This window comes from Pseudopipra pipra, chromosome 8 (assembly GCF_036250125.1).
Source record: "Pseudopipra pipra isolate bDixPip1 chromosome 8, bDixPip1.hap1, whole genome shotgun sequence".
Taxonomy (NCBI): domain Eukaryota; kingdom Metazoa; phylum Chordata; class Aves; order Passeriformes; family Pipridae; genus Pseudopipra; species Pseudopipra pipra.
Window position 1 is genome coordinate 6096759 of NC_087556.1, and position 23739 is coordinate 6120497.

Here is a 23739-nt window from a genome sequence, read left to right on the forward strand (position 1 = left end):
TCCCCAAGGCTTAATCTTACAGCTCTTGCATTTCAACTTCAGGGAGAGCATTGTGTGCATAAAGAGAGGAAAAGTGATGTCCCAGTTGAACACCAGAGCTCAGTTTTGGTCTGAATACTGGATGTGCAGAGTTTGGCTAATAGCAGTCAAAGTTTTCTCGTTATGTGGATACTCACTGAAACACCCAAACTAACCCTGGACTGATAAAATTAGAAGTGGAATCAGCAGAATGCTGCAAGACAATATTTCATTTCCTGCAAATGTTTTTTCTGGCTAATAAACATCTGCCAGAAAGGACTCCACAGGGGCAAGAACATCTGAAAATATGGGAAATTTAAAGAAATATTCTTCCATGTTGCTAATGACTTGGTCAACTGAGAGTGTGAAACACAGCTCATTTTTGTTTGTTGTTAGGCAAAACATGCTTGATTCCTATGTGCAGAAAATATGAGCTTTTGATATCACTACTTAGTCTAATTGACTCATCTGAGTCCTGTTTGAACCTTATGATTCATCATTTTTCAAATTAGTAGGGACATAGGTAGGATAATATGTGGGTATAATCAGTAAAACATTCACAGTGCTTCCCGCTGTAATGGATTATCCTGTCATTTACAGTATCTCTTATTTCTGTTATTATCAGGGCTTCATATCCCAATTAAAAGCCTCATTAGTTCATTCTTGAGGAAGCTGCCCCTCTGCGTTGCTGCTGACAGCTGAAGGAAGTGTGTCAGCTTGTTGTGCAGAGCATTATTTGCTTGAAGATGGCAGCTCACTTTAGCATGGCCATCCTCCTGCTACACAGGAGATACTTAAGTGTCAAGTGTTTTTAGGCCATCCATCTTCTTTGGCCATTCCACCCACCCATGCTCGAGCCACGTCCACCAGTGCTGGTGCCCCTCTCTGCCTTCCCTTTGTCATTATGTCATTGTCAGTTGTTCAGTTTATTCAGTGATTAATCATCATTTGGAAGGTTCTGCTGGGAGTAAACAGAAAAGGGGGTATTCCTGCAGGTGGTTTCTCTCTGATTAGTTAAAGCCACAATGGCTGGCTGCTGAGCCTTTGTCTCGGCTTCTTCTGAAGATTGCACGGGCTTTTTCCTTACCAGAGGCTAACTGGGCTGGTAACTCTGGGCCTGTCTTGGATATCTACTGGTGTATGCTGAAAATTAGACCTGTTAAGCTCAGTGGATTTGTGCCACTCTAAGAGAGGAATTGGCTTTTCTGCAGAGATTGGTGGAGGGTTTTTGTAAGGAGGCCCTTGTTACACGTCCACACTAACCCTGTCACAGGTTTAACAGCAGAGCTTTTCACTATTTATTCAGAAACACCTGCCTTGCTGCTTTGTGCATAAAGGATAAAACATAACCTAGAATGAAGGAAGTTCAGCATCTCACACCTCCTTTCTATTTACACCAACTATTTGATGAAATGAAGTAATAATAATTTTCAATAACCTCTGAGAAGAGAGAATGATAATATTCAAAACTAGAAAACAAGGGAGTTCTTTTAAACTTTACTTATGTCTTCTGCTCAATGGCTTAAATGCAACTTCTTTCCCATCCCATAAAGCATGGTTAGTTTTGCACCTTTTTGGGTCACATGAAAAATACATAAATATTCCATATATTCTCTCTACTTCTGTATTCCTTGACAATTGTAACTTGCTGAAACCTATGTTCTGTTAGAAAGCTGGTTGATGACAGTAACAGCTATGCCATGGTTCCAGATCTGTTAGCTTGCCTCAGTATTAAATTGCTCTTCATATTTCTCTTGCAGATTAATATTTCTTTTTATGCGGCAGCAGCTTTTAATGTCATCAAAAGGAGACAAGATGAATAAGACATGTGTGGGAGGATGAAGCAGTGGTCACTCAAAGTATCCTGCTGTTTATTCTGGCTGCAAAGTTTATAGTCCCTCCCACAGGGCAGCTGGCGCTGGGCTATGATTTTAGTACTTGCATTATTTGTAATTCACAGCCTCCAGTCATGAAATGACAAACCCTGAGCATTCAGGTAAACCTGCAGCAGCTGTATTCTGACAGGCAGACTTGGGAATGTGATGGGGTGGCTCTGAGTGACACGGTGAAAGGATTCTGTTTTTCCATGCTTACTGTTTGTTTTATTAAATGTGTAAGAAAAGGTGGATGGGTGGGTAGCTGTGGGTGGAAACAGCTTGAAGAGCAGCACAGCTAAACTTACTGAAACCTGAAGAATGTGCAGTCAGGGGCTTAGGTGGTTGTATATTTAACTGAAAGCATTCTCAATTCTTGTGCCAAAAAAGCCCTTCTTCTGGTGTGTTTGCCCCTGATTCACAAGGGCTTTGCTCCACACCTTCTCCACATGCAGGAAGTGAGAGGCAAGAAATCCAAGGCAAGCAAATAACAGTGGTGAATGGGATAGCTTTAAGAAGAGTTTTGTCATGCAGACCTGCTATTCTAGCTTGACTGGGTACAGCCATAGTGAGCATTCCTCTGCCTGGGAATGATTCTCCGGGGGTGTTTCAAAGAGTGAAAAAGCAGCCTGCATGCCCTTTATTGTCCCAAGGCCTGAGCTAGGACATTTCGGGGGAGGGAGGAGGGATAAGGCAGGCCAGCAGTCGCATGTGTAAGTCTGTACACGGCCCCTGTGCACACCAAGTATGCAGGCAGGGGTGGTAGGTAATGTGCCAACAACTGCTCTGAGCTGCACCAGCAGCTCTTCCATTCTGCTGAAATCGTGAGTCAAATGAAGGGGAGGGGGGAAGAAGAAGTAAGCTTAAAAATTATTTAGACTTTGAAATCAGTTTTTTTGAGAGTTTATTTGCCCATATTTCTCGAAAGTAACTAATATTTATCACCAAGGCCAAATTTGATGCCTAGCAGCATTTTAAAAACATGGACGCAGGGATTTTTCCAGAACCACGTGCCTCTGGGAGGGAGCAGCACCTTGAGGTAAAGCACCAGAACCCACATGGCTTTTAATATCATCCCAAGACCTGGTAATAGCACCAGCTATCTCTGTAAGAGGGCTCAGCCACCTGGTTACACACACAGAGCCCTCTTGCAGTTTGTGTCTGTGAAGCACTCCCAGGGTACCTCCACAGATGGGGGTGTGCATGTGCTAACAGGAACCCTTTGGCTTTTGCAAACCTGCCTAATTGTTAGGTCCAAAACAGGAGGCTTGGACTGAAAGTCAAGCTGGAGGGTGCCTTGAGAGCCAGGTCTTGCCAATCAGAAAGACTTTTCTTCCAGGAGTTGCCCAAAGGAGCCTCCTCTGGAAGTTCTAGCCTTGGCCCTTCTTTGCACTTACTCTAAATTGTCAGAAAAACATCTGTAAAACACTTGTCACTTGTCACTCATAGTATTCATGTTTTGCTAATTAATATCTGACTCATGCTATATCCCAGCTGTTTCAGAGTCTTTTGCAACTTCTGCTTATTGTAGTAGACAAATAAATAAAAAGATTGATAAAAAGGCATAGACAGTAATGGAGTCATAGGGACTTATTCTGAACAGAGTGCTGTAGGAAAGACTTGAGTTGCATTTTTAGGGCTCTTGTGGGTCCTTCAGATCAAGTTCACAAGGTTGGCTGCAGTTTGTTTTTCATGAAGCATAAGAAAACAACAAAGATGTTGTAGTTATCATAAGACCCCTTGCCCTTCTGGTGCTTCCCCTCTCTTTTCATCCCACAGCCAGCATGGAGGAGCAGCAGTCAGCAAAAGGCAGGATTCAGGGATTCCTGGGGATACAAGGGACTTTTCTGCTTTGGAGCAGCAGGCATATTCTCTTTCTCCCCGAAGCAAGAGCATCCAGGAGGTGTAGCCAAAAGTCATCCTGGTGTTGGGGTCATCACTGGCATGTGCTGTGCTTGGTGGTGGCTCCCCAGGGCTGTGAGTAGTCCCTCCACCCCAGGCCCAGTTGGTCCCTGCAGCCTCAGGAGCTGAGGGATTCACAATAGCTGATTAATGCTTTTGCGTTAGATGGTTTTTAACGTTAATATTTTCCTTTTGTGATTTTTTTTTTTACTCGAGTTCTACTTAGTGCATCATAAAACCAGGTGAATACCCTATTGTTATGGTTATTGTTTTTTAGCTGAGCTACAAAATTGGGTGGACTTTGTGTGCAAGCAGAGGTTTTATATTTTTCAGTGAAAGGCAGGTTAATTTTAAAAGCATGCCAATTAAGTTGATGTGTTGTCTATAAAAGTCATGTAATTTGCCGAGATTTTATTTGAAAAGTAACATTATTCTTTAATGATGGATGTGAAGGATATGAGGATGACACTGTGAAATTGTTTAAAAGTTTGATTTAAAATAAAAACACTTAAAGACAAAGAAGTGCGATAACAGAGAGAGAGATTAATGAAGCCAGCTGACTGCAGGCAGCAGATACTAATTTAAGAAATGGCAAACTATCCTTACATTAAATACACAAAATAAAATACTTTTAGTCTTGTGTATATCAGAGAATCTGTACATATTGAGGGATTTCAAAAGGTTTTGGTTTTGATGGTTTTGTTAATTGATTAATGCTGATAATATGCCTGGTACTGCAGTGAGCTCTACCCTGTTGATAAAAACACCCCCCCCTCAATGTAGAGACTATACTAAATTAACATGTAGCTGCAGGTGACATGGCATCCTATTTTTACATAAATCAAATATATACTCTGATCCATCTCCTTCAAAACTCTTAGATGCTTTTCCTCAGACCTCCTGTCACTGAAGCCATTTTGGGAATGGAGTATGATGCTGTGATTAATTCTAGTTCAAGCAGCTATTTTTGGCATTTGCATATTTCCTACAGAGCAGAGCCCAAGACTTCACTCAGATGAAGTCTAAACTGATCTGGTCACATGTGATCTGTGTCTGAAGGATGCTGGAATAGTAAAGGAGTGTCATGCTTCCAAACGGAAGAAAAGCCATGGGTCCTCATCTCAATTTTTAAATGTGATTAAACCAATTTTTATATATATATGTGTGTGTGTGTTTACACAGACATATATAATATAGAAGGATGTCTTTTTGTGTCCACATAAACCTCATGAGTTGACTTTCTGTGGCAGTGGGTCAGCAGTGCAGCTGCAGTACTGAAGAGCTGAGGGTACCTAATGATGGGTCCTCTCACCTCTTACTCTCAACCAAACTGTACTTTGTAAATGGCACTGAGTTTGTCTGAAATGGGAACATCTTAATCAAGATACTGAAAAAATTTCGTTTATTAATATTTTACTTCAAGGATAATTTCACCCCTCAGTTATTTTCATTGTTTCTCTCAACATCTTTTATGACCATAAATCCTGAAGTGAACTCATTAATGCGTATCAGGTGCATCGGTACATAAATAGTTTCCACTGTCTGTAGCAGTCAGACCATGTTTGTGGACTGGAGCAGGCAAATAATGTTGGTTGTCTTTATTCATTCTCACACTCTCTCTGCTCCAAAAGTTTCTGCTTACATGTTCTCCCCTGCTGATGCAATTTTGACTTTGGCAATGACTGAAAGTACAACTTTTGGTTTCTTAAATAAAATAATGAAAGAAAACCGTTGGTTCACTAAGCACCACTACCTTCATGATACATGAATTTTTAAGGGAAGTATGATATGGATCAAAAGTACAAAGGCTTTTGATTAAGGTCAGCTCTCTGGGAACAAGAGAACAGTGGAACAAAAATGAGTGTGCAAAAATATGCCCCAGAAAAGATTTGCAAATGCACTTATTGTGAAAAAAAGGAAGTGTATTTAGCTGAACACATAGCAGACTTTGAACTGCATGAGGACAATTTCTATATAAATACTTCTTCCTATAATGATGAAAAGGGAAACAGGCACTGATTGGCATCTCATTTCTGGCCCAGTAAAACTGATGAAAGCTTCTCAGCCAAAACCACATCCAACTGGAAAATAGAATTTTGTTCAAAATTATTTTTCCTTGAGTAAAGGGTGCAAATTTTGAAGGAAAATTTTCTTATCTTTAAATGCAAGAATTTCAGTGCCTTGGGTCTTTTATTCAAAACTGCTGGTGACATAAGTAAATCTTAATTTCAGTTCTTTTTTTCTTCCCTTTGTGGCTCCTTTTCAATGCACCTGTTTCTCAGATTTCAGGAAAATGATAGAAAAATTTAATTTTTTCTCGTTCTGCAAATCTTAGAAGTTGCTGGTAGTAAAAAAAATAATTTTGCCTCTCTAGGTTCAAACATCCAGCTGCTTGACCAGATCCCTCCCCAAACTGGACACAGACACTAACTAAGAATCTAGAATAAATAAAAAACTAGAAAAATTAAAGGAATTACCTGCTTAAGTAAGAATTATTAGTATGAATATATATTGCAGCTTGGGGTACTGTCCCCTCAGCTGATAAAATGTTTTACAACAATGATCATGAAACTACATGTCACTTCCTTTGTTTATCTTCTTTATGAGCTTCGAGAATACGCTCAGGAGATCTCGAATCGTGCCTCCTGAAATGGCAAACCTACACAATTCAAGTGTTGTCATGCGATAGGTGCATGAAAGAGCGGAAATCTCGCAGCTCCCGCTGGCGGCGCCGGTGCCAACAGCGTTGGCTGGAGGTGCAAATGTTCCTGCCGGAGCCGTTGCGGTGGAAATGTTGCACCAGATGAACAGCTGCCCTCCCTGCTCAGCAGGCAGAGCCGGGGAGCTGAAATAGCTGCTGCAAAAGGCGCAGGGAGAAAAGAGCAGATAAGCACTATTTCAGCTGTAAAGAGCAGGAAGATGTGTTTCCCATCATAACTATAAAAAGTGTTTCAATATTTATGCGGGGTTTTATTCTCGTCTCCATGAGTGGGGGATTTATATAGATTATTTGCTGCGCATAAAGATAGGAGAATATCCCAGATATTCCGTTATGTTATTTATTCCTCCACAAGCATCCATTAAGCAGTTTATTTTCCAATTAATCTTTACTATCAAACAAATGTTATTCTCCTTCTCTGTTCCCAATGGTAACTTCCTTCCTGTGAAACAGTTTTTCAGTGGGTGAATTAATGAAATGACGCTTAGTGATTTTGTTGCCAATATAAGAATAATTGTATAAGAGCAGCTGGGAACCTTGCTATTTAAGAATGACCATCTACAAAGAGACAGAATGCACCAGTCTGCAAAAAAGATCATTTTCATGGCAGAGTGTAACTGAGATGCGTGTCTGAATTAGGGAAAGTCGGAGATAAAGTGGTTTGTTATTTCTCCTTTCTCCTCTTCTCCAGTTTTAGACTTCTTTCAGCGAAGCTTCCTAAAGAAGCAGAACTGTGAAAGATGGAAGTTCTTCACATGGATAAATGAGTTACTTAAAGGCAGAAAACAAGGAGCAAGAATAAATTATTGGGTTGCTCAATGAAGAGACAACACAGGAGAGTCCTTTGAGACTAGTGCTAGGTTTGGGCTGTTCGACATCTTCGTAGACAATCGCTTGTTAGTTATGGTGTGGTGTGTGTATTCACTGATATAATAACAAAATAATATAAATATTAATAAATATAATAATAAAATAACAAAATATAATAGTGTGCGTATTCACTGATAATAACAAAAAATATTGAAAGAGTAAAGGTTTTAAAAGGTATATAAAACAGTTTCATGCTACAGAGTGTCTAGGAAATGAACAAGGCAGATGAAATTCAGCACAGATTAAATTATATTAATGTACATGGGGAAAACACACCTGATGCTGCATGCACAGTAATGGGCTCTGAACTGATTACTGTCATGATAACATTATCATAGGTCTTGAAAACATGTAGTCAGTGCTCAGTAGCAGGCAAAAATCAAACAGAATTAGAAAAGGGCAGGAAACACAAGAGAGGAAAACCGGTTTGGTCATTGTAGTTAACCACGAGTGCAGTTGAAAGGCTAGCTCTTCTCTGCATGGGAGAGAGAGAATTGAGGAAGAGATTATAGAAAGCTGTAAAATCCATTAAAAATTGTGTAGGGAATTACTACTCCTGGTCTCCTCCTATACAACTGTCACTCTGACTTTCTGCCGTTGGCTGCAGCAGGTCCACGGGATGGTTTAACCTCCTGACTCGTGGTGGCTGTTACTGGCAGGTGGTGAGTACAGCCGGGAAGGAGGAAGAAGTAGGTTGCCTTTTTTCAGAGCTGTGGAGGTCCAATTACAATGGGTAGCAAAGACCTAAATGGTAAGACAGCTGCTTGATGCATTTTCAGAAAGGAAGTAAGCGGTGGTTTTGGGAGAAGAGATGGAGCAAAACACAGTGAGAAGGGAAAAGCCAAGCCTCTTGAGAATTGTGAGAATCTTCATGGCTACTGGCATTGGCTTTTGCAAGGAGGAGGTGGATGTCAATGTGTTTTCACAAAGAGTTTGAGGGATGTGAAAATCACTGCTGCAAAGGGCTGAAGTAGGTCATCACCTGCCATGGTGACCACAGTTCACCTCCTCAGGTCCTGCACAGACAATGCTCAGCAAGAAGTTGACTTGTCAGGGCTCTTTGCATGGAGACAGGACCTACTTCCATGACACAGTTTGAGTTCACAGTCACACTGGCTGTGAAACCTCATGTGATTGGAGGTTTGCAAGGCTGGATCCACAAAGGGCCTGGTGAACTTTGGTTATATTCTTATCTGTTTAGCTAAGCATGACTTCATCTTAGTTTATTATTCAAGTTTATATTTGTCTTAGGAAGAACAAGAGTTCTGCTTTAGTCTCCAGAGAAGAATGCAAATAGATGGGGAGTATGTTTTTTACATATTGAGTATCTGGTGGCATAAAGGTTGAGCTCAGTTGCATAACTTGAGGGCTGCGTGTCTTGGTGTACTGAACAGTTACAAAGAAGTCATTGTTTTCTGATTATTGTTTTTAAAGTAAAATTCAAATTTTAAATCTCTTTTGAGGAAGGCCTTGAAGTAGAGTGTAGCTCCCAGAGGTGGGTAATCTTCATGCTAATTTACTATACAGCAATGTGCATTATTAAAGGATATGTGAATGATTCATCCAGTGAATGAAGAAAAATTACTCCAAATTATTATTGATGAGTTAATCAAGATAGCCATGTCAACTTTCTTTTGTCCATTAGAGGGAACAGTATCTCACAGTCATCATAATAAGAGCCAAGTGTTAATGGCTGAGGTAATCAGACTCTAATGAAGAGCAAGAAAAAGTGCTCTCTTTAAATAGTTTACAGCTTTCATAATCACTGGAGTGGACAGTTGGTCCCATGATTCTTCATATTTCATAATGTATGTTTACTATCAGCTCTTGGTTTTAATTTACCTTTTCTTTCTCTGGAAGGTGAGTGAACAGAAAAATTAAGAAGCATAAAACTGTAATAGCTCAACAAATAAAGCTCATTTTGTAATATGAATCCTTTCTAAGAGAAAAGGATTTTACATCTGGAATTATAGGTATCTGGGAGCATGCTTCTGCCTTTAATTTCAGTTCTTCATATAATTCTTTTGTTGAAAATAATCACTATGATTTTTAAGAGCTCAACACAGGCTTAAACCTTATCCAGTAGACAAAGATCCTTGACCACTTCGGTGTAGGGGCCTTTTGGGGAGGAATATTTTAACTGCTATCTGTCTTTCCCAAGCAGTATGCTTGTGATCCACAAATATGCAGCTCAGGAACTAGTTTGTGTGACTGATTCTGTGAGTAAATTTACTCAAATGGCTTTTCAGGTTCCATGCTTTTTTTCTTGCTGGTGTACTTGACTTGTCTTTCTCTCCCTGTAGTCTCTGAGACTGTTCTTTGAAAGCATGTTTTCTCCTTGAATGTAACATTTTAAAAATTAATAAAAATTATATAATTTTGTGTCATTTTAGGCCAACAGACTCACCAAGTACTTGTAGTACTGACTGGTCCACAAAACATCCATCCAGCTTCCTGCTCCTTTTCCCAAGTGATGAAACTTTCAAGCACCATCTAATAAAATTGAGACCATTAGTGTAAAAGATCAAAAGCTGCTAAATTAGAAAGTGCCACAAGAATGTCTGAGGTCACTGCAGTGGCAATAAATAGCAATAAAAGGGGAAAAAGACAATTTGGCCTGGGGGAAAAGGCTTTTCTAACTCCAGTGGTCCTTTCCAGTTCTCTTCCCTGGACAAAAACATTTCCATCCATAAGTCCCTGATTTGATGGATTTCTCTGAAGGCTGGAAGGGGTAACTTGAATGGTTCAGCTACTCACAGTTTGTAAGGTGGGAAAAACAATACCTTACTGTGCTGCACTACCTCTGGTGATATTTTGGGCCAGGACATGGCATTGTGGAGTTATTCCTCAGGGAAACAGCTTCCACCAGCAGGCCCAAGCCAAACTAGGTGACATTGACCCTGTTCTTGTGTGAGGCTGATGGCTCAGAGCTGGGGGGATAGAAACCTTCCACTCCTACTGTCAGATACGTGCCCAAGCCATTTTTCCTGGAGGGAAAACAAAATCCCCAACAGTTTAGAGCCTGCCCAGGCTACAAGGAGGCAAACTAACATTATACTTTGTGGTTTAAAATATTTTACCTGTTTTTCAGACTCAACTCTTAGGGAATATTCTTGGAATTTCGAGGGAATAGTAGTTTCTAGGGACACATAACATGCCAATAATTACAGGAGCTGTTTGCTGTGACTCTCACCCACTAAAACAACCTGAGACAGTAGAGACAGTTACAGTGTCAAATAAGAAGTGAGAAGGAAGATCTGCCAAGGTTTGAGAAGCCACTATGCACATAGTAAGTGTGCACTGTGCTTAGCATGGCTTGCTGTTTCCTCCCGAGAGAGAGAACATCTTGCATTGTTAGAATTAACAGTCCTGTAGTGTAGGTCAAAAATACCCTAACAAATAAAAAATAGAGGCAAAATTTCCTTTAAAATTATTCTAAACTTTCCTGGATGCATGTGTGTGTGTGTGTGTGTGTGTGTGTGTGTGTGTGTGTGTACACCATCATGGCATTAGGAAGGTGAGTATGTGTTTGATATTTTTTCTGTTAGGGGCTTGCAAATAATAAATTTTCTTTTCACGTTTTGTTAGCTTCTGTTGCTAAGCTGAATTTGTTGTGGGGTGTGTGTGTGCATTTGATGTGCTCCCTAGGGAGGGACGGAAAACTGTGTTCTGAAAGTGTGGCACATCTAAGGCATAAGGTTACATGTGACACCAGGCACTGTCACATGTACTTTACAAGGACCAACTTGTCCTGGCCTGAGAGCAACTTTTGAAGTCAAGCTTGTCTGGCAAGCCGTAGAATGGAGGTAGTCTTGTAAGTTCACTGTTCCTCTGATTCTGGGTCCTGCAGGTTTTGGAAAGTGAGTTTCATAACTAGTTCTCATTTTATGTCCTGAAATGACCCATTCAAAACATAGGATGTGGCCTTTCCCAGAGTCTGGTGGGAATGAAAATCAGATCTGGAGCCAAGTCCAATGGTTTAACACATCTGTACTGGAAAGAGAATATTATACTTTTATGTTATAATCATTTGATATACTTGCATACTCTATACCCAAGAGTAAGCTCTCATGCTGTTTTATGCAACTGTAAACTTGGGATGAACTGTCTTAATGGGAACTCCCTGCATCTTGATCTTGATCCTGTCACACTACTTATTCCTTCTCACTTACATAATGCTTAGTTTCTTTTATATAAGCTGTTAGTAGGATACTCAAATTATCACCTGTATCCATTTTATGTTTTTCTTCGCATTATCTGACCTTTAGAAAAATACCATTAAAATACATTTTAAGCTGTACATAAATGTTTTTAAATGAATCGTTGACTAGATGTATGACATTTACATGCAGTGTGAGTTACTTATGCATGTGAAAGAAGAGTGTACACTCTCAGGTGTACAGCATCACATTTATGTTAAGTGTCCACCTGCCATCAGTGGCCTGGTAAGACCTTTGACATTTGATTTACAGGGTACAACAAAACTTCTTGCCCGTTGCTGTGCTTTTGCTGATTTTACTTTCATAAACTCCTGTTGTCTTCTTGAGATACTTTTTTGTAAACTTAGAGATGCACAGTGACACTGAATTCTACTCTCTCTCTGCGAGTCATTAGTTTCAACCTATTCATGTGCCCATCTGGTTCCCTCTGAGGTTGCTGCCTTTGACTGAACCAAAGCTTTGCATTCACGCAATATGTAAATACGTAAATATGTAAATACGTATATTGTTTAGTTATTAGTAACTAATCTCTCTGTAGTAACTAATCTGTCTGTAGCAACTAATCCGTCTCCCAGGAAGGGAGGTGGGGCAGCAACGGTGTTCTTGAAGACAGCAGCCTGGGAATGCTGATGGCTTAGAGCAGCAGCCTGATGCCAATACTCCTGCTGGAAGTTCAGACCCTGAGCTGTAGGAATGAAAAGCAGGACTCCAGCCTCTGAGAGAAAGTGCAGCCCAGGAGCTGAGGCAAGCCAGGACAGAGTATTTCATGCCCATTCCCTGCAACCTCCTGTTGCATCTTCATGCCTGACTCAATTCCCTGTTTGGAACAAAGTCCTGTTCTCCTACATATCTGGTCAAACATGACACATCAGCAGCTGGCTGTAACCCAGCATGAGACTGAGGGTGTATGTGAGAAAGACAGAGGTAAAATACAGTAGGTGAAAGCCCTCCTCAACTGTTTTGGACCACTCCAACATCTGCCAAAGGGATCAACGCTCCTGTTTACAAGTGAGACAGCAATCAACCTCTTCCCGTCTTTGGGGCCTTCATCACCGAGGTGCTTACGAAAAACATACAGAATACAACATAGGACTTCTATATTTTTCTGTTTCTTCTGTGCTTGGCTTGGCAGATGTTCCTGTGTACCCATTCAGTCTGCTTCCATGCATCCTCTGTGGATGCTAATATGCAGCACATAGTCCTTGCAATCATGTTGGCTCCTACTTACAGGCTGCTCTCAGTTCTGCTCCCTTGCCTAAAAGCCATTCCCAAATGGGGGTACAGTGATGTCAGGTATCTCTGAACAGAATGGGAAAATTTGTGCTTGGAGAAGTGTCTTTATTACAGCAAATCCTCTGCTGATTTTCTTTGGCTGATAACATTAGAGCTTGCTTTATTTGAGAAATATGTTCTGTCAAATTACTCAGTGTGCCTTCCCCTCTCCCCCCTCCCCCCAGAGCTTGCTCTTCTTTGCCAAAACAAGATGACTTACAATTCAGCCGGTCTGCATTTTTCCTGTATCTGATCATTAATTTTGCTAAAAGAAAGAAAAGTACAGGGAGTACCACTGGCCATCAAAGGCAGTTTTTGTGTTTCATGGACTTAGCCAATGGCTGATGTTTGTATGTCTTTGCTGCTTCAATTCAAGCAAATACTGGGGTTGAATTCGGCAAATTAACATGACAAAGTCAATGTCAAGACCCATTACAATATAGAGAGAGAGAGTTCTTATTTGCAGGGTAATTTCTTAACAGCCTGGTTGCAGAGGAACACTTTTCCTTCTTGAATTGTGTGGGTCATGTTCATGAGGAAAACAACTCAGTGGTGATTAATTTGTTCATTTTTTTTTTTACACTGCTTTTTTTCCAAAAGAATTCCTAAGAAGGCAGCAGAGCTGTCGTTTATCCTGCTCCCATCGCAATCTTCTAGCTTAATTTTTCAGAAGGCCTAGGTAAGCTGTTTTTCATTCCTGAAGTTTTGTTCAATGACTTCAGCTGAGGAAGACTGACACCTGCCTAAAGCTGCACCTGGCAACTTCGAAGTTTTCTTTTTCTTTTCTTGAGAGCGTGATTACGCTGTCTGGAGGATCTCCCATCTGGCTCTCTGCAGCTTTCAGCTGGCTCCGAGGGCTACGTCCTGCTCCAGTTGTATCTGTGCAAGGTTTGTTACTGTAATTTCATTGTGCTCACCTGCATGTCAGAGAGTTGGGTCTCAAAGGCCTCGTTTAACCATGACATTTAAGTGGGTTCTTTCTCCTGACTGTGAGGACTGACGTGTCTGTTGACTCCTGCAGTTCTTCATCTGGCAAATAGCCTTGTAAAATCAGAGGAGCAGCACCTGTGCTTAAACTAAGTGACCAAAACAGGGCCCCTACCATCAATACAGGTGCCTTTGCAGGACCACTAACCTAATGCTAGTAATCTTCATTCTGTTACTGGAAATACCACATTTTGTTCTGAATGTGCATAGCTGAAGAGATTTTGGGGTATAACTGTTCTTGGAATAGCATCCAGAAGAAGCATCTTTAGACAAAAGTCCCTAGTCTCTGTCCTTGGATCCACCCTGCCAGCACCTTGAGTTTTTGGCAGGTGAAAATCCTCAGTGTGTTGCAGGATCTGAGTAATTGGCTGTATGCTACTTTGACACAGAGCTATTGACCTCCCTTGGCTGTTTTCATGCTCCCTTTGCACTGTTTTGTGACTGTTAAAACCAAAGGTAAATGCTGGTGGTTTACAGTGCTGAGGCCCTGCTGCATGGGGACATCGGTGGGGAAGTTTGTCAGCGAGTTCTCAGAAAGGCTAAGGATGAGCCATCAGCTGTCTCTTCATTTAAGAAAAATTGTTCCAAGTTTGTTTTAGTTCCCCACTGTAGAGAATTAATTAGTTATAAAATTAAATACTTAAAACGGTTATTTTGTGGCTTATAAAATCTGAATAAAACCAAACAGGAATGATTCAATTGTTTATATAAAGGACTTCTTCCAGGAATATTTGATTGCTTAACTACAGTCCTCTCTAGTTCCTACAACTCTGCTTAAGGAAAATAGACTCCTAGAATATTAGTTTTAAATCCTCTTCACTGTCCCTTCCTTTTAATTTCTTTTTACTGTGTTGTTGTGCAGTCCCATGAATACAACATGGTAACAACATGGAACTGTCTTCTAAATACAGCTCTTCTGAGGAATGCCTTTTTCTCACAGTTAATATCTGTTTTTGTTGCTCCTTTGGCCCCTCCCTTTGGAGCTGTGAGGCTGTTCTGCCAGCTGCGGGTAAAACGAGTGTGTGTTTGTGTGTGAGCATGAGTGGGAATGCAGGGGGGGGGTTGTCCTTTTAGGTACCGCTGTGTCAGTATAATGGGTGTTTTGTTATGGGTTAAATTGATAAAATAAATATCTCCTGTTTGATAACAAATACTGCGGTGGTTTTTAAACTTTATCTTGCAACTTAAGGCACTGTGTTTTGGTAATAAAAAAATTGTATTTCTAGTGATAGCATTTTAATTCACTTCAAAGTGCTGTGGATTCCAATTCCGTACTGTTAGGTTTTAATAAGATGACATGACTTTTCTCTTCAATGGCAATTACTCTGTTTTATTGTTCAGTATTGATTTACATTTTAAAACAAACTGAACACAAGAGTTTTGAACAAGAAAAAAATAGCAAGTAGACTGAAATATTTTTAATTATCTTTTTTAAGCAGGCAACTTTTTGGAAGGTTATATTCTGTAGTCTCCAAAATGTTTAAGTTCTTGTCATGTGAATTCATGTGAGAGAAGGATGACAGAGAACTCAAGTGCCTCATTCTATAGTGTGAAATGAAGTTTGTGGGTGGACTTTTCACAGGGCTGCATTATGCTTTGTCTCCATGTGACACGCTGGTTAAATGGACAGGACAAGCCTTTGTAGTTTTGCAATGTCCCATTGTTGTTTAGCACATAAGAAGAAGGCAGGGCTGGTGCAGCTGTTCATAAGTGGTGATTGGAAAACCTTGTTCCGGGCAAGACAGAAAATGCTATATCATAATTCTGAGTCTGAGTTTTGAAGATGCTTCTGACAATGCGAAACACTCCCTTTCCTTAAAAACATGATTACCTCTAATCCTTGTTGTGTGATGCTGCAGATGGAGTTAGTACTGAGCATCTATTAGCAATTCATATACACACAGGGCTGAGGTTGACGTTTTGATCTTTTATGCTCTCCAAGGATCTCTGAAGAGTATTTTTGGCCTGGGGGTTTTACACAGCCCTATTTTGTGAGAAATGCTGAGCTCCCATTTCTTTTCTTTCTGCTTTGCTGAGGATGGGGTTCTGAAAGCCGCTGCCGAAAACTTCAGTTGTAGCCTGTCTTTTTGAAGTAGTTGCATTTTAAATACTTAGTGAGCTTCAAGTATTCTAATTTCCCCTGTAATAACAAGGACTTTCCTCTAACGGCAGACAGAGGAGACTCACTAACAACACTTTTCACGCTCACTCCCCAACTCATGTGGAATCTCATACCCCAGGGTACCAGACCTGTTCTTCACTGCTGACCTGGACACTAACCTTTCACTTTAGGAAGGAAGGGAAGGTTTGGCCTGAACTGAGAGTTGAGAATGTTTGCTAGAAGGCAAACATACACTGTTTGCAGTGTATGATCTAATAACTAGATGTCATCTGTTACAGCTGCCACCTTGCATCAGAGGCTCCTGGGAGGTTTTGCTGTTTGTAGAGTCCCAAACAGCTGGTGCCATGCAGGGAGAGCAAGCTGAAGGGTCAAGAGGATGTCAGGTATGTGCTCACCTGAGGGGTTTCAGATGTTGTGGAAAAGTCATATAAAAATGCTAGGATTCATCTGACACCGTCTCATATTCCTTGCCCAGGCTGTGGACTGGGAGAACACCACTTTGGGGCATTTCAGCCTTGATCTGGTGAAGTTGAGATCTGGCAGGTCTGTGCTGGTGATTTGGAAATTCAGATTTTCTGTACACTGAGACCTGTTTTCTGGATACTTGCAGGTTTTATCATGGTCACTGAAATTCAATACACGAGGACAGATCTATCCTTGCTCTTGGTTTAGGTGCTTGATTTAGGAAGCAGCTATCACGGAACAAGCTGAAAATACCAACTGGCATGTTGGTGAAGGCAGTACGTCACACATGCATTTCTTCTGCTGGATGTGTACAAATATGGGACTCACGAGATGACACACTCAGTTCAGTGGCTGCCATATAAAAGATTAAAGCTTGGAGCAGTTTGTTTGATTAATTCCAGTGTAGCAAAGCCCGTTGCTAGTATGTGACCAGAGGCACAGAGACAAAGGAGGGTCTTCAGAACGTGTTAACTGCAGGGGGGCGGGGGCGGCTTTCCCAAAGGTCACAGAACAGGGTCCATCCCGGCTCTGTGGGGAAGTGATCTCCCTGCAAGAGACAGCAAACGCTGCTTTTGCATACACCAGGCTCTTATTTGCTCATGATGTGACAGCACGAAAGACAATCAAAATTAGTTCATATATTAATTCTTTTTCCCCCCCCTCTTTCTTGATGAGTCATTGTAATTACTGAAAACTAGCATGTTTTCCAACATTAGCATATTGCATGGGCTATCAATATTCTAATGGACTCTTACATATTCAGAATGTGGAAGAGGGTTGCTTGAAGATAATTTCCTGTATTTAATTAAGAGGCTTACATGTACATGGTACTTTTCAGAAACGTGAAATGGCTAATCTCAGAAAGGGTATTGTCAGGGTGCATAGTATGAAATTATATATTGCACCGTCTTCCCATATTGGTATTTTCCATTAATGAAAATCTTAAAAAGCAACAGAAAAAAATCCATATCATGAAATGATTATTCAATAATTTTACCAGTGAATGTTCTCACATCTGGGTATTTTGGGTTTCTTCTTACAATCAGAAAATACTGCCTACAAAAACTCTGTTGGTCCTTTTATATTTGCACAGGGTCACCTGGAATGATCTCAGCATTTCCACACGAGCAGTAGAGAGCTGCTATTTCTAGTGTCAGACTTGCTTTCTGGTCCAACAGGTATGGGAGTACATGCTGAGGTTCAATTACTGTGAATTGTATATTTATAATCTTTAAAGCACCTCTTTTCAGAAGCAAATTAAACTCCTTGGACAGGATTTGAAGTGTTATTGAGTTTCCTAAAATGCAGATAATCTCTAGCTGGGACTTCTAGAATATAAATTAGGACTCCTAGATACTTCTGAGAGTCCAGGCTGGTACGTATTTGCATCTTTAGGCCAAATGTGGCCTCACTTCTTGAGGGTGGGATTTAGGAAATGCTATCATTTGGAGATGTGTCTGAAAGCATGCAAATATTTTGCTGAATAAGACCAGACTTTAGAACTGTGTGTTTCAATGTTTTGTGTCATTTGGCTGACAGACCACGCTTTGAATTCTGCGAGATGTGTGTGGCTGGCTGAATTTCAGTACTGTGTTTCCTGAATGTGCAGGCTTTGTGCAGAAAATGGTGGACTTCACTGCTGGCATCAGTGTAAGAAAGGAAGGTTTTCTTAGAAGCTTCCTGATGTGTTACTCAAAGTCCCTTAAGGTAACCACTTTGCTGGTGAGCCTGGGCTTGCAAGCAGCTTTAAACTCTCTGTTTTTATCATGTCCTAAACTCCCTGAGATAATCTCTCAGATTAGAATGTAAAGACCTATATAAATCTGTCTTTGTGGGCATCCTTCCTCCTTGCTGAAAAATAAAATAATCTCATTAACATATTTAATAGAAAAATTAGTCCATCTTTGCTTTTCTTTCCACCTATTTCCTTCTCAGTGCTGAGAAAAAAAATTAACCTTTTGATGACCAAGGTACTGGGTATGTTCACAGCTTGTACATGTTGTGGTTTTGGAGTTCTTGGCATTGCCAAGGACAAAAGATTTAAGATTATGAGCAGCCTTAAGGCTCAGCTCCTGAGCAACAAGTTTCTCTGCAAAGCTGCTGTTGCAGTATCTTGAAACAAACTGAACTATTCTAACCCGACGTTGGGATTAGAGGTAAGGATTAAAATTCTCTGGTCACTCCCATTTTTATATAATTTGGCAATATTCAGGGCTGAATATATTGCAGTTGGAGCTTTGCAGCCAATGTTTCGTTGTAATGTACTCATTGTTAGAAGACAACATAGATCTGGTTCAGAAGCACTTTGCATCCACTGAAATAACAATGTATTAGAATTAATTTTAGTGGTAAATCTTCAACACAAGAAGGTGGGCAGCTTGGTGGCTGAGACTTGTTCAGGAATGGTGCCTGCTTTTTGCATTTTCAGAAAACAAACAACAAAACCTGTGTAGAGTAGAATAAAAATCATAGTGGTAGAAAGATTCAACGAAAAACCTGACATTCTTCTGGTGTTCAACAGCCCTCATAACAATGCACATTGTTCTACTGCAGCATGTCAGCCACCCAGGGGATTCAGATCAGCAGTGGAGAGATTCATGGTCCTGCAAGAAAATTTATAATGGTGACCAAAATGGAATGAAATCCAATTTCCCCCCTTTTTACATATTTTATCTTGAATTGTACCTTATGTGACAGGACTGCAATTAATATCTCTTGTAAAACAGAAGGCTCGTTAAATTGGCCTCATTATGGTTGCTGAGCTGGTGTGCTGCTGCTGAAAGGGATTCCCCCATTATCTGTGTTTGACACGTGCTCCTAATCAACTAGGCCAATTCTGCTCTATCAAAGGTCTGTCACACGAGGGGAGATAATATTTATTCTGGCTTGTACTATTAGCGTAAAAAATGTAGGTTGTGTTGGCAGACACAAAACCCTCTGTCACAACTGGTCACACGGAGCATTTATCAAGGTGTTCCCTTTCTGCAAAGGTGACCCCAAATATAGCCCACTTCACCTTTCACTGCCGAGGACCCTGGTCGTTTTAGTTTTTTAAAACCTCTGCTTTAAGGGAATATTTATGAAATGAAACCTCACAGCAAGAAGTGTTAAGGTGCAAGATTAATGTCAATTCTGCAATTTCCTCCACAATTTATTGATGAAAAAAAACCCATCAGCCCTACATATCCAGCTTGCTTTGGAAGCTTGTTAGCAATAAATGTTCTCCTTTCTGAGAGATCTTAATATGTGTTACAGTATAACCTCATTTGCTGAAAATTTTCTGAACACTTGGTTTTGTTTCATGATGATACTCAGTTTAGCTGGGACAGCAATTTCCACTGTTTAGAGAACTGTTCATAGAAAATGGATGAGGTTTAACAGAGGTGATACTGTTTCAGTCCATCGGGTTTAGCTACAATAATACCCTAATGCAAGGCTTAAGAACATCGCCTGTAAAAGGTTTGCACAGATATTTTCGAACTATTGCAGTGTTAACTGCTCAAAAGAAACATTTGTAGCTGTAATGCAGCCTCATATGTTTGAGTGGGAAACCAACTGCCCCAAAACACAAGCCAAATGCTCTCTTATTTACATGTAAGAAATTTTGGATAACAAGCTAGATCCATACAAATGCTATATATCTATATATACACATATATATGTGTGTATAACCTATACAAATGCTACAGACATATTTTTAATTTTTCATCCTTTTCTTTATATGTATGCAGCATCTCTAACCAGAGGAGGATGCTTCCTTGTCTCCAGTACTACAAAGCAGTTTCTGATTTGAGGCAGAAGATGGGAACTGGGAGGAAAGGCAATTGACTGTGCTCATGCCAACTGTTGGGATGATGCTGCAACACCCTGGCCTGGCCTGATTGCTGGAAAAATGACAGAGAATTGAGGTGGAAGGGTGTTAACTATGCAAGTCCTTATTGGTTGTTTAAACTCTTTTGGTTTTTTTTTACATCAGTACAATTTTTCTTGGATTACCAGGAAACTGAGAGAGCACCGACCTGCATTTTGCAACAGAGCCCTTGTTACAGCAGTGCTGAATATTGGCAGATACTTCAGACTCTGCAGCCAGGAGAAAACAAGCATCCTTCCTCCCCAGAAAGTGTGGGAGTGTGCCTGTTGCAGAAGTTGCTGTCACATCAAGGAGAAAGGTGGGATGTTGTAGGGGTGCTGAGCCTGAATGACCTGAGTGAAAGCAGATACTGTCCTGCACGTGCCTGGAAGAGGTTTTGCAGGAAGGTCCTTATGAGCACAGCTTAGTGCCAGAGCCCTTGGTCTCCCCTTTCCTTTTGTCTTGGGGCTGATGGCTGAAATGCCACTTGTCCAGGAATCGGATCATTTCCCAGTCACTATTCTGTTCCTGGAAAAGCTTTTTCTGCTAATGAGGGCCTTATGTTTATGATTTGCTTCGCTATGCAGAAAAGCTTCTACTGGGACTGTAATGCAGAAGACAACATTTGTCTCCTTCTCCAAGAGATGATCTGAGTCAGTGAGTTGATGCCAAGAGACTGGGCCTTTTATTTGCTGTTGGGAAGGGAACTCTCCTTTTTTCTTTCTTTCTTCCCTTTCCAAAGGAAAAAGCTCTGTAGTGTTTCTCTGGTCCCACACAGAATGACGAAGAAATAGCTGTATTTTACAAATGAAGAGACAGAACACCACACTAGGAAGACTTTGTTTTTAGGTACAGCGTACAGAATGTTGAAATATTTTAAATCAGTCAGCCACAACTTGGAAATTATTAATACATTTTTCAGTCAAACCACCCAAAACAGGTGAGCTTAAAGCAAAATGAGGTTTCTGATCATGTAGATAATAATCTTTCCTTTTTGCAGACTCATCTTCCATGAGCTCCTAGTATTGTGTGTACTTCCAGCACCATGTAGTTGATGCATAATTAACGAGGTTAGTATAATGCCACATTTGTTTATTCATTCCTACTTCAGATTTATTAGATGAAATATCCTTAAAGTCAGCGTTGGAAAGCAGAAAGCATGGAGCTAGATTTTTGATGAATAATTTGTTGTGAAGCTGATGCTTTTGCAGATGTAGATCATCAGTTAAATAAACATGACTGCAGACAACAGATTGGTCCTGGTGGGGAAGTCTGTGCTCCCTGAACCTTTACCAGTCCCACTTGCAGGAAGTCCCTGCAGGCGCTGTGGTTCTGCTGCCCTGTCCATGCAATGAGCTGCCTGTCAGCTGCACCATGGCAGTCTGGGGTGGCAGAAAGTCCCCAGGCATTGCTGTGCTGGGAGCAGTCAAGGCCTGCACCTTAGCTCGGGGTGTTAACTGCTCCTGGCTCAGCAGGGCTTGGAGCCAGACCTCTCTTTAATTATTGACAGTTCTCAGAGAAGAGGACACCTACGTGAGCTGCAGTTTGCATGGGTTATCAGAGCACAGCTCTCCTTGTGCTTTCCAATTTTCATTCATTTTTGTTGCACAGTGCCTTATGCACTTTGCAAGATGTGGTAGGAAGGATGCAGAAACACGTGTCCATGTTTCCTGCAGTAAGTCCATCTTTCCCACTGTAATGGACTGAGGTCTCAAAGGGAAAGTCCAAGAGTTGATAATGGCAGGGAATAACTCAGTTAACAGGACCGAGTGGGAAAACATTGAGAAAGTTGCAATTCCAGGCATGGTCTGATGCAAGAGGTTGATGTTCTGTAGCAATTTTTGAACATAATTAGCAAACAACCGTGGCCAAATTCTTTCCTCTGAGTCTTCCTAATTCGGAGGAAAAAATGGAAAGAAAAATCTTGCACATGTAGAACTCAGAAACGTGCATTATTTCAAAACAGTGGGCTAAAAATACAGTTTGAAGTGTTTAGAGCAGAGATAACCCTTTAAAAAGTCTTTCATATAGAGATCTGGCAAACTGGAGAAACAGAAGTGAAGATCTCTGCTTGCACTGAGAGCTGATTCCTCAAGGTCAGTGACACTGGAGTCAGTTTTAGCTGATTGTGGAGGACTTAAAATTTTTCAGTAATTGCACAGAGACATCTCAATATATTGTCCAAAGAATTTAATGAAACCAAACTTAAGTTGTTTATTTGAAAATTCTGAGGCAAAGTATTTATGTTGTGAATGTTAGACTGTAGGAGTCAGGCTGGCATTTTGCCAGAAAATGTGATTTTTTTGGGAATTTTGTGGAAATTTTAAGAGAATATAAATAGAAGCTGTCTAGCAAAAGGTATGAAATCCAATGTTTCTGTATACTGTAATATAGTTAATTAAGAAATACTAGAGTTGTGAACAATTGAACAATGCAGGGAACGGAAGAGGAACTCCTGTTCATCCTTTAATCCTCTGTAATTCCCTTCTAATCAACCTAAGTATTACAATGCCTGATTTCTAACTGCATCCAACCAAAAATAAAATTGTTTCTTTTTACTCTTTAAATTTTAAACCTGGCATAGATTTTTGGAGAGGAATGTCCTTATGGAAATTGGCTGTGCCAATGGACTTGGAGTTTTCAAAGGAAAGAATTTAAAGAAGTTGAACTCCAATTCAGCACCTTATCTAAATATTCCCCATAGGTAGCTATGTACTCAGCTGACTAGCTGCTAAATTGATAGCCCTCCTGGAACCATTATCCTTACACTTTACTATCACAAAGGCCTTCTGTTTTAATTCCTTATATGTAAGGAAAACCAGAATGGGTTCCAGTGTGAATAGGACAAGAAAATGGGATGCACATGTGTGAGAAGTTTAACATATGTGTAAGTGCTCAAAGTACTGCAGCCTATACTAATAAAAATTACAGATTTTTATTATAATTTTCAATTACTTTTTCACTCAAAATAGTTATTGAATGGCTTTCTATTTTTATTTAGAAATATATTTTATTTTAGAGTTTATACAGTATTTCAGGCTGCACAAAACATACAGTTCTTACTTGCACAGCAAATAGAACAAGTCATTATGCTGGAAAACTGCTGTGTCTGCCTGAGTCTTCTCCCAGTTTCTCTCAGTTATTACAGACATCTTGAAACACCTTCCTTTTATACACTTATGCCTACCTTGCACCCATATTTTCTATCCTCCAGATCATACCATATTAAAACAGTGTGAAAGTGAAAAGTGATCATGGCAATGAATCAAAGTTATTTCAGGAGTAACCTGATTTTTACTTTTCTATTAGAAAGTAGTATTTTTATAATAAACTAATTTTTTTTGGCGGTCATTACTCATCAAAAAGGATTTTTCGTATCTCCAAAGGGGTGGCTCAGTGGTTTTTTATTGCCTCTAAGCCTAAACTTCAGCAAGTGTGTG

General features: G+C 40.3%; 1 protein-coding gene across 5 annotated transcripts in view; it reads left to right on the forward strand.

Moving 5' to 3' along the window:
- EGR2 (early growth response 2) overlaps positions 1–23739 on the forward strand; it is a 78335-nt gene that overhangs the window by 38258 nt on the left and 16338 nt on the right. Inside the window, exons 2-6 of one of the 5 annotated variants that reach the window (XM_064662349.1) lie at positions 16263–16367; positions 17543–17627; positions 17989–18156; positions 20181–21148; positions 21300–22395. The gene's annotated coding sequence lies outside the window, so the exon portion shown is untranslated. Of the gene's footprint in view, positions 1–16262; positions 16368–17542; positions 17628–17988; positions 18157–20180; positions 22396–23739 lie in introns of all 5 variants that reach the window. The other 4 variants (XM_064662350.1, XM_064662352.1, XM_064662353.1 and 1 more) reach the window with 4 other exon arrangements.